We start from the raw sequence: 11420 nt of genomic DNA, 5'->3' as shown, positions 1-11420 counted from the left end.
AGCCACTGGTTCAACTCGTTTATGCTGTAAAGCACATGCGCCAATAAATAAAAATATTAAACAAACGCTACTTGGAAATTTGAAATGCACGCCAGGCTCCTTCTTCTTCCTCGTCGCTTGTTTTCCAGAAAAAAAACAACACTTTTAGGCAATGGTTGTTAAACGTAGCCACACCCCCTGCAATTATCCATCTCACAAAATACAACGATGTACTTCAAAATAATTAAACAGTTCTCTCCGAAATTTCCTTCTAAACGTGATTATGCCATCGTTTTTAACTAATTGCATCTCTAACCCGCCATCCCCAATTCACCTCTTATGAACCCTAATAATGGTGAACGGCCATATATGGATCAAAACTCAAATTAAAGTATCCAGAAACGTTATATACCTCAACAATAACAATAATATATGGTCAAATGTTATTTACAGTGTTGGTACGGTCATAATCGAAGAAACATAAAAACGTCAAACCATGAGCATTACGAAGGTGATTATGAATGTTACGGCCTTGGAGAGTGATCGGAGTCCCTTCACTGATCTTCTTAGAACGTATTAGAGTCCTTAAAACGCCTTGAATTTCACCCTATCTCCGAAATCGATTCCACTCTTTCTTTGAGTTTTTGAACTCGGTTCTTGGTTCTTGGAGGCAGAAACCTTTTGCGGCCAATCCCCCCCATCTCTCACAATCTTTTTCTCTGTTTTATAGTTAGGGTTAGTTATTCAGTTAGGAAGGATTAGATTTGTTGTTTGTTTTTTAGGAAAGATTTGATTCAGATTTGAGAAGCTTGCAATCTGTTCCTCTTGCCCATGAAAAACGTGAGAATCTTGTAGAAAGGCCAATTTGATTTTTTTTCTTTTTTTTCTCTCTTTTTTTTTGTTTATTTTAGTAGCCTAATAATGCTAATAATTAATAGTAATAATAATAATAAAAGCTAATTATAAAATCCTAATATTAATAAAAATTAATAATGTTAAATACAAATAGTTAGTCATGTTAAAATAAATAATAATCAAAATGTTAGTAAAGACCCTGAAATACCCCCAAAAATGATAAAACCCTTGTGATAATTGGGCCCAAACGCTTGAGTCCCAAAATACCTGTTATCCACACCTCTATTCTAATTTATAGGTGAATGCTGCTTTGAATAGTCCCTTGAACCTTGAGGATGAAATGCGGAGGGCAAATTTTGGGGTATGACAGCTGCCCCTGTTCAATCTTGTTAAACCTGAAGAGTCGGATAGGCACGTCTGCCTATCGTAATCTAAAGGTAGAAGATGATTGATCACTGAAATGCCCTGAAATTTGCCTTTGTTGGGGAGAAATTCCATGGGAGATGGGCTTACAGATGCCACCCGAGGTAAATACCCCTCTCTTTCGAATGCGAAGCAGATGCTTTCGAAAGGATTCACTGCGTTTCGATTGTAGCACGGCCTAGAAAGGCAACCTGAATTTTATGCAATGTTATGATGCATGCGATGTATGATGCAGTGAGCTTCTCAAAATAAATGAGAGCGAAGTATGTATATGCAATATGTATGAATGAAGTATGTAAGTTGAAATGATGCATGATTGTTAGTTTATGTAAATCGAAGTGTGTTAGTAATTTTGAAAAGAAAGAAGACACCTTTGATTGTTATTGAAGTTTTGGAGAATATCACTGCCGAGGGACTAACGCGATAAACCCAGTTGAGGAATCGTTTGAAAAATCTTGTATGCCTGGAAAAGCTCCTAGAAAGGATGGAATACGTCTTGAAGAAGACTTCCTGGAAAGGTTCCTGAAAAGGAATAGCGAGGACCTTCTGTTGGTTGTGTAATTGGCTTGCTATGGTCAGCAAGCTTCCGCAGTTTGTGAACCCCCACTTACTATAGTTCTAGTAAGTTTCCGTAGTTTGTGAACCCCCACTTACTATAGTTCTAGTAAGTTTCCGTATTTTGTGAACCTCTCACTTACCATAGTGCTGGTAAGCTACTCGCAGTTTGTGAACTTCTCACTTACCATAGTGCTGGTAAGCTACTCGCAGTTTGTGAACCTCTTACTTACCATAGTTCTGGCAAGCTACTCGCAGTTTGTGAACCTCTCACTTACCATAGTTCTGGCAAGCTACTCTCAGTTTGTACCTCTCACTTACCATAGTTCTGGCAAGTTACATCGCAGTTTGTACCTCTCACTTACCATAGTTCTGGCAAGTTACATCGCAGTTTGTGAACCTCTCACTTACCATAGTTCTGGCAAGTTACTCTCAGTTTGTACCTCTCACTTACCATAGTTCTGGCAAGTTACATCGCAGTTTGTACCTTTCACTTACCATAGTCCTGGCAAGTTACATCGCAATTTGGACCCCAATAGGATTGCTTGCTATAGTTCTAGCAAGTTCACCTGCACCGACAGGGTTATCGGCGAATATCATCGCAGAATTTACCTGTTTCACCAGGGTTATCTGCGAGTGTTATCGCAGAATTTACCTGTACCACCAATAGGGTTATTCGCGAGTGTTGTCGCGAAATTTACCTATGTCACCAGGGTTATCTGCGAGTGTTATCGCAGAATTTACCTGTACCACCAATAGGGTTATTCGCGAGTGTTGTCGCGAAATTTACCTATGTTACCAGGGTTATCTGCGAGTGTTGTCGCAGAATTTACCTGTACCACCAATAGGGTTATTCGCGAGTGTTGTCGCGAAATTTACCTATGTTATCAGGGTTATCTGCGAGTGTTATCGCAGAATTTACCTGTACCACCAATAGGGTTATTCGCGAGTGTTGTCGCGAAATTTACCTATGTTATCAGGGTTATCTGCGAGTGTTATCGCAGAATTTACCTGTACCACCAATAGGGTTATCCGCGAGTGTTATCGCGAAATTTACCTATGTAGAATTTTGTTTTGTAAATGCGTATGCATCATGCTTATGCGTTATGCACATGCCCCTGTTGTTTGTATAATGCGTATGTGTGAATGCTTACACATGTATATGTTGTATGTATACTGATGAAACGGTCAGACGAGGACTGACTACCAGACGGGAACTGGACTTCGTAATGGTTTGGATTGCCAATAAAAATTGGGCTTTTGTGATATGTATATGCTAATGCTATGCATGTATGCTAATGCTGATGCAATCTCATGGTTTTATCTCCTCAAACCCTTTGAACTTGGTTATTCCATGCTTGCACCTATACCCTGACTATGCTTATGCAGGCTTTGTAATGTTTATGTATGCTTATGCATATGCGTATGCTTGGTTGACGTAATGAGTGGAACGAAGTAATGTCTTCTGTAAGATTACCCGAAAAAGGTCTTTTGAATGGATGTGAATGTTTGTCTTGAAGAAGACCACATAAAGAGTTACGGTGTAATGTATCAACCAATGTATGTAATGCGTGATTTGTATGTATTTGTATGATGCCCTAATGATAGGTTGTTAATAACCAAAGCGTGTATAGCTTGCTAATGTTGTAAGTTTGTTGGATGCTAGCGCGATTTCCCAATACCTGTTTTGAAGATCGTAGTTAGGAGAAATATCTGTTTGAGGTCGTAAAGTGCGAGAACGCTTTTTCCTTTTGTTGTGCGTCTTGCCCCAGTTTGATTTTTTTTTTTAGAAATACTCCACACCTTTAACCTTTGGAGGTTCTCCACACCTTTAACCTTTGAATTGTTTGCCTTATGGATTTGATATCCAGTGCCCCAATGTTTTAGTGGAAAAGATGCCTATGATCTCCAAGTTATGGGGGAAGCGCCCCAAGAAATAACCTTGTCATATGCTTCGACGTTTGAGTTGAAGGGTATGCCCTTTAATCTCCATGATATGGAGGACTATCCTTAGTATGCTATCCTTTTGAATTCTTCCCATGTATGACATGCCCCTGTTTGAGATTGCTTTGAGATGTGCCCCAAGTCGATTGAACCTTAGGAAGGCGGCCCCTAGTTAATAGGATGCTCGATTGTATGCCCCTGTGCTCCTTGAAATTTTTGCCCCTGTTTAGGAGAACCCTCTGGATGTGGTTCCCCCGACTCCAGGGTCTTTATTAGAAATGATCACCTTTGATTAACCCATTTCGAGATTTCCTCGATGCTAAGTGTATACTCGTAGATGGTGTTGTACTTTTTGAGAAGTAGCTCCAATGGAATGCGTATGCAAGTTTTGAAATCGAAGTCCGTTATGAATTAGGACTGGATGGTTTTGGAAAGAATGCTTGAAGAAGCACATTGGTTAGAGATAGTTTTAACAAACATAGGAGTCAGTATAACAAATCCTGCTTAACATGCTTTCATGGTTAACCTTGCCTCAATTAGGACTTTTAAATGTTGTAACTTGGCCTGGTTCATGTTTTAAGAAACAATGGATATAAGGCTCAAAATTTATTTAACCCACCCCTTTCTCCTTGATGTTCTCCAGATCCTAAAATTCGCCTAATTCAATGAATGCGCTTTGTTTGTAAGAGAATCGTTTTTTTTTTTTTTATGTTTAAGCAAAAGCCTTAGTAGAGATCCAAGCATTGATGATTTAGCAGTCACAAGTTTATCCTTTGTATTTCACCTTTGTTTTTTATCCCTTATTTTTGCATGAACCAACTCTTTTGAGTTTGGTCCATCGGGATGCCCTCATTTTTGCCTAAGTCATTTTTGTTTTCTTTCATGGAATTTTTGTTTTGACTTAGCGGGCGTTTTTCTTTTGAAAGCTCCTTTTGAGATATTGATTTTTTGGATATTGAATACTGTGACTGCCATGTCGATTTTGATTTGTAAGCTTCGCCTTTGATACTTCCTCGATCTTGAATGATGTAATGAGGAAGAAGATTGTTGTGAATGTTATCTCCATTACTTCCTCAATCTTTGATGAATGCGAGGAAGAAAATATGCTTGAACCTTTGCTTTGCTTGATCCTTTGCTTGGATTGAGTGATTCTCTTGACAACCAAAATACACCATTGAATTAATTGAAATCTACCCTGCCCCTGGTTGAAATCAAGGTTTATTTAAAAAGTAGAAGAAAACTCCAACTCCTGGCTCGAGGGGGTGACGAGGGATTAACATCCTTATATCTCCACTGTTTGGGAATGGAAACAATGCCTGTACATCCTCGGCTCGGTCTTACCTTGAAAGCATATGTTTAGCTGGACTTAGTTATTTGTATTCGTCATTCTCCCTTAAGTTTGTTAATCACCATAGATTTGAAATTGAGAATAGAATAGAAGTGTGTGAGTGGACACTCATATTATTGAGAAAATGAATTGTCTCCAAAACCTGCTTGGTCATCCCATTAGAATCGCTAATCCGAAGGTACAACTTTTATCCTGAATAACACTTAGCGATCGTTAGGGTTGAAGTTCTGACATGATAAACACCTATTAATCTCAGGGACAATCTCCTTTGTAAATCTATCGACCTCGTTTTACTCCTTAGTTGATGAACTTGTAGAAGTGAAGGGTAACCTCGAGTTCTCCTTGGACATGTCAAACCTGTTAGGAATAAATCGTTAGCGGTGGGTTTTCGTCATATCGGAACTTAATGAGTTTCCTTTGACTGAACCTCTTTTGCTTTTCCTAAGGATAGTATCACCTATGACCCTTTTTCCCCTTGGTGTGGGGTTGACATATGTCGCATTCTCTCCATCGTAGTCATGCATCTTTATTCAGGGTATTGCCCCAGTTGGACTGACCCTTGCCCCTAGGTTATCGTAGAGCGTCCTTGTAAATTTGATATGTTCTAGATGAACCCCTTTATGACTAGATACATCTTGAGTGTATCTATGAGGGAACTCTTTGTTGAACTAATCCTTGCTCGATGAGAACCTTTATTATATTTATAATCCTATTATGACAAGGCCTGGATATGCGGCTGGCGTGGTGAAAGACATCCCTTTTTTTCTTTGCAGGGCCAAGCTAATATTTTATTCTCCTTTCTCCATAGTTTACGATCCTTCGGGTTTTTTCTCCATGAGTCTCGGGAAAACGGCTAGCACGGAAAGCATGGATGCGGGCGAAGATAGAAATGCAAATGTAGATGTATGAATGCATGAAAATGCAAATGCATGCGTCTGCGAGAGACTCCTCGTATCATAACTCCTTGTATGCAAAGTAGACGCGTAACATATGATCCTAGGGATAGCCTTAGAGGCGACATTAGACCCTAGTGAAATCCTTGCAAGATAGATGTTATGACACGCCCATGGAAGTCCCTTAGATTATGGAGTATGTAGAAGGTAGCGGCTGGTGACCGTTCAAGGCAGTCGCCAAGTCTCATGGCCATCGAGAGGCCAATCAACGTGTACCGATGAAGTTGTCCTTAGTGGGAAGGTTCTCTATGCGGAACACAACCTATATAAGGACAATATCGGATGAAGTGAAATCCCTACAGGCTAGGGATGAAATACGTATAGATGGAAATCCAAACCCTACAAGTTAGAGGGTGTGCGGGAATAAGCACGAGGAGACCGTTCAAGACAGTCACTGAATCGCATGGCCATCGAGAGGCCAAGTGATGTATGCTAATGAGGATGTCCTTCGTATGAAGAAATATAATCCCTACAGGCTAGGGAACTCGTAGATGTAGGCACAAAGTGACCGTTAAAGACAGTCACTAGATCGCATGGCCATCGAGAGGCCAATCGACATGCGTAAACGAAGATGTCCTTCGTGGAAAGGACACACAGTTGTAAGAGTACAAAGATATAAACGGAAACTCCCCATAGGTTAGGGGGTGCGTAGATGCGGGCGCGGAGTGACTGTTCATGACAGTCACTAAGTCTCATGGCCATCGGGAGGCCCATCAACGTGCATAAATGCATATGTCCTTCGTGGTAAGGACATGGTCTTAGAAATGGGGTCCCTGCAGGCCAGGGAACGCGTAGGAGTACCTGCAAAAATTAAGATGCAAGGCATCCGCAGTATATAAATGCACATATATAATAAGCACGTAAGCACATAAGCCCTAGGTTCATAGGTTCGACGTAACGGCTTAGGGTGCTACCCTTCCCATTGGTATGTTCTAGAAGGTCTCATGGGATCGTTCGTAGCCGCCGAGACTTTTTGTCTCTTTGGATTTTGGAACAACTCGTTGGTCCATGAGGTTCGAGTTTTTGGGGTAGGTTCCCAGAGAGATCAGCCAAATACCAAGTCCAGCCCTCAACAAGGTCAAGCCTCGTATCAGACCTTTCCGGATATTCAACCCACTCTGAGTGGAATTATAATAAGACTCGTAGGCGATGTAATTCCCCTCTGGTCATTATTATAATTCCCACGCTTAGGTTTAACAGCAATTTATATATCCCGAAATGCGATAAAATAACACATATTCAAATAAATAAACATTTAATTGAATTGCGGTAAATAAATGTAATGGCGAATAAATAAATAAATAAATAAATAAATTTAAATATTTATATAAAAAAACCATAAACCCTAAAAATGGCGAATTAGCCAAACCCTGAAAATTTCGCCAAAAACCTAAACCGTTTGCCACAAACCTAAACCTAAACCCTCTCAAGCCTTAGGAGCATAATAATTCACCTATAGTGTATTCCCCAGCAGAGTCGCCAGCTGTAGCAACCTGCCTAAAAATTTAATGCTTTTAGAGTCGCCACCTATTCTGAAGGGCGAATAGGAAACCCTACGCAGTATAGAGATCAGGGTAAGATACTATATTCAGGCCGAGGGAAGGTGTTAGGCACCCTCAACCCTTTCCTATTGGCTTTGAATCTAAGGATAAAGGTTTATGGCTAAAAGTATTAAGGTAAGGTTTATGCTTTCGAAGGTTAAATAATTAAGGGAAATGAATCAGGAAAAATGAGATTTAGAGGGAAGGGGACTCGCCTTGTTGCCAAGTGCCTACGTATCTCCTTAGGGAGAATCAGAGTCAACGTAGTTCGGGCACAGGGTTGTACGCCTTAGAATTGAATTTGTGGTTTGAAATTGATTAAAGGCTTTTTGAGTGGCCTATTCGCAGTTTTGAATTAAGATGAAAATCCGTAGTTTGATTGGAAGTGTTTTGAATGTTTTAAGATTTGGGCGTACAACCCTGATTTAATATGTCACCGTTAGATGCGATGATCAATAGATTTGATCAGTATAGCTAACGGATTAATGGGGCATTGCTGGTTACTCAGATCGATAGGTTGATCATCGCAGACAGCAAATTAAGTGTTTTAAGTTTTATATTTTATTGCTTTATTCAGATATTTGATCAGTACAACATAGAGAGTTGACTAATTCGAAGGCGGGATGAAATAGATATTCATCCGCCATTTATCCGTTAAAGGGGAAGTTAGAATTGATGTTTTTATTATTTTTATCTCTCGTCTAATGTGACTAATAGGTTTAGTCGGGTCGAGGAGAGAATTAATCGAAGGTTAATATTCTTTGCCAAATGGGATTGGGCAAACCCTAATGGATGAATAAACCTTTCTAGGGTTTTTTTATTATAATAGTTTAAAACTAATTAAGTAAATTAAATCGAAAATAATCGAAATAATCGGGAGATAGATCTTAAATCCTAGTCTAATCCTAATTCTAATTACATATCCTAATCCTAATTTAGAAATTAATTTAATTAATCATAATTAGTTAATTCCTAATCTCAATTAATCAAACCATAAAAATAGAAAATATATTATAAAACCTGGGCATTGATCTGGTGTGCGTGACCTTTGAGGCTCCATGATACTCCTTCAGCCTTGTGGGCGTTGGATGGGATTGGAAACAGATCCAATGGCTTCAGGCGGAGGGTATATTGTACCTTCATAAAAAGCGCAGCACCGGATCCCTGAAATAACAAACAAGTGAAGAAAAAACAACAACACGCATGACCTGGGGATCGAACCCAGGTCTCCTCGTTTACCAAACATACGCTTCAGCCACTGGTTCAACTCGTTTATGCTGTAAAGCACATGCGCCAATAAATAAAAATATTAAACAAACGCTACTTGGAAATTTGAAATGCACGCCAGGCTCCTTCTTCTTCCTCGTCGCTTGTTTTCCAGAAAAAAAACAACACTTTTAGGCAATGGTTGTTAAACGTAGCCACACCCCCTGCAATTATCCATCTCACAAAATACAACGATGTACTTCAAAATAATTAAACAGTTCTCTCCGAAATTTCCTTCTAAACGTGATTATGCCATCGTTTTTAACTAATTGCATCTCTAACCCGCCATCCCCAATTCACCTCTTATGAACCCTAATAATGGTGAACGGCCATATATGGATCAAAACTCAAATTAAAGTATCCAGAAACGTTATATACCTCAACAATAACAATAATATATGGTCAAATGTTATTTACAGTGCTGGTACGGTCATAATCGAAGAAACATAAAAACGTCAAACCATGAGCATTACGAAGGTGATTATGAATGTTACGGCCTTGGAGAGTGATCGGAGTCCCTTCACTGATCTTCTTAGAATGTATTAGAGTCCTTAAAACGCCTTGAATTTCACCCTATCTCCGAAATCGATTCCACTCTTTCTTTGAGTTTTTGAACTCGGTTCTTGGTTCTTGGAGGCAGAAACCTTTTGCGGCCAATCCCCCCCATCTCTCACAATCTTTTTCTCTGTTTTATAGTTAGGGTTAGTTATTCAGTTAGGAAGGATTAGATTTGTTGTTTGTTTTTTAGGAAAGATTTGATTCAGATTTGAGAAGCTTGCAATCTGTTCCTCTTGCCCATGAAAAACGTGAGAATCTTGTAGAAAGGCCAATTTGATTTTTTTCTTTTTTTTCTCTCTTTTTTTTTTGTTTATTTTAGTAGCCTAATAATGCTAATAATTAATAGTAATAATAATAATAAAAGCTAATTATAAAATCCTAATATTAATAAAAATTAATAATGTTAAATACAAATAATTAGTCATGTTAAAATAAATAATAATCAAAATGTTAGTAAAGACCCTGAAATACCCCCAAAAATGATAAAACCCTTGTGATAATTGGGCCCAAACGCTTGAGTCCCAAAATACCTGTTATCCACACCTCTATTCTAATTTATAGGTGAATGCTGCTTTGAATAGTCCCTTGAACCTTGAGGATGAAATGCGGAGGGCAAATTTTGGGGTATGACACTCTTCTTAATAAGTGGAGATGGAAAATTCTTAATGGTTCGGATTGTTTATGGTATGGTGTGTTGAAATCCCTGTATGGGGATGTTTCTATGAGTAGTTTTCAAGATAGTAAGGGAGGTAAATCTTCTTTTTCTTCTTCCTCTAATTCTTCTTGGTGGAAAGATATTCTCGAAGTTGGTTATAATTCTTTAAAGGATCCTATGGTGGCTCATTGCAACTTTGTTATTGGTAATGGATTTAACACCCCTTTTTGGGAAGTGAAGTGGGCGGATGACGTTTCTTTGAGGGAGAAATATCCGGTTTTATTTTCTTTTTCTAGTTTGAAACTAGTTTCGGTAGCCGGTATGGGTGGGTGGAGGAATGGTGTTTGGAAGTGGGGGGATTTAGGTGTGAATCTTTCTTCCTTGGCTTTGGAGCATAGGACGGTCTTTAATGCTTTGGAGGTGTTCTTAGGCGGGATTGTGGTGGGAGGTGTGGGTCGTGACATAGTGGAGTGAAAAGGAGATGATGGAGGTGAATTTACGGTTGCTTCTTGTTATGGTTTTTACGCTTCTTTTCGTACTCCTTATGGTCCTCCAAATAAGTTTGATTGCTCTTTGGAGAAAATTTGGAAGACGGAGGTTCCTTACAAGATAAGGACTTTTGGTTGGAGACTTTGTGTTAATAGGCTCCCTTTGAAAGATTTACTGAAGGTTAGAGGAATTGTGTTTCTTTTAAATTCTCTATATTGCGTCTTTTGTGGGGTTGAGTTGGAAGATAGAAAATATTCTTTTTTCTTGTGCAAAATAATAAAGTATATTTGGAATGAAATAGCGTTTTGGGTGGATAAACCGTACGTTTCGGAGGAGGAGTGTCTTTCGTGTTTTTGGGATTGGTATTCTTTTTGTAAAGGGAAGAATTTAAGGGAGAAAAAGAGGGGAGTCATTTGGCTTGCAACAACTTGGACCATTTGGCTTATTCGGAATGGGGTGTGCTTTCGAAACGACGAGTGGAATGTCAACGACATGGTTTGGAGTATTACATTTTTGGTGTGGAAATGGAATTGCATTGGTGATATTACTTACCCCAATTCTAACTTTTACGAATTTAGTAAAGATCCTTTACTATTTATGTCGTAATTTTTTGGTTTGTAATTGGTTTGTAATTTCCTCTTTTTGTCGGGTCCTTTCCCGTTTCATCGTGTAAAAAGGTTCGGGAACCCTTTGTTCTCGCTTTAATATATTCCTTGATTACACAAAAAAAAATATTAGAATGTCTTGTGTTGTGCTAGCTTTATATTAATCGTATTTTTTTACTTAAAAAATAATTAATCTAGTTCAAAGGTTTAAATTTTGAAGGAAGTGTTTGATAATAGTTCTAAATTGAA

This window comes from Vicia villosa, unplaced genomic scaffold (genome assembly GCF_029867415.1).
Source record: "Vicia villosa cultivar HV-30 ecotype Madison, WI unplaced genomic scaffold, Vvil1.0 ctg.000371F_1_1, whole genome shotgun sequence".
Taxonomy (NCBI): domain Eukaryota; kingdom Viridiplantae; phylum Streptophyta; class Magnoliopsida; order Fabales; family Fabaceae; genus Vicia; species Vicia villosa.
This window is presented reverse-complemented; position numbering follows the sequence as displayed.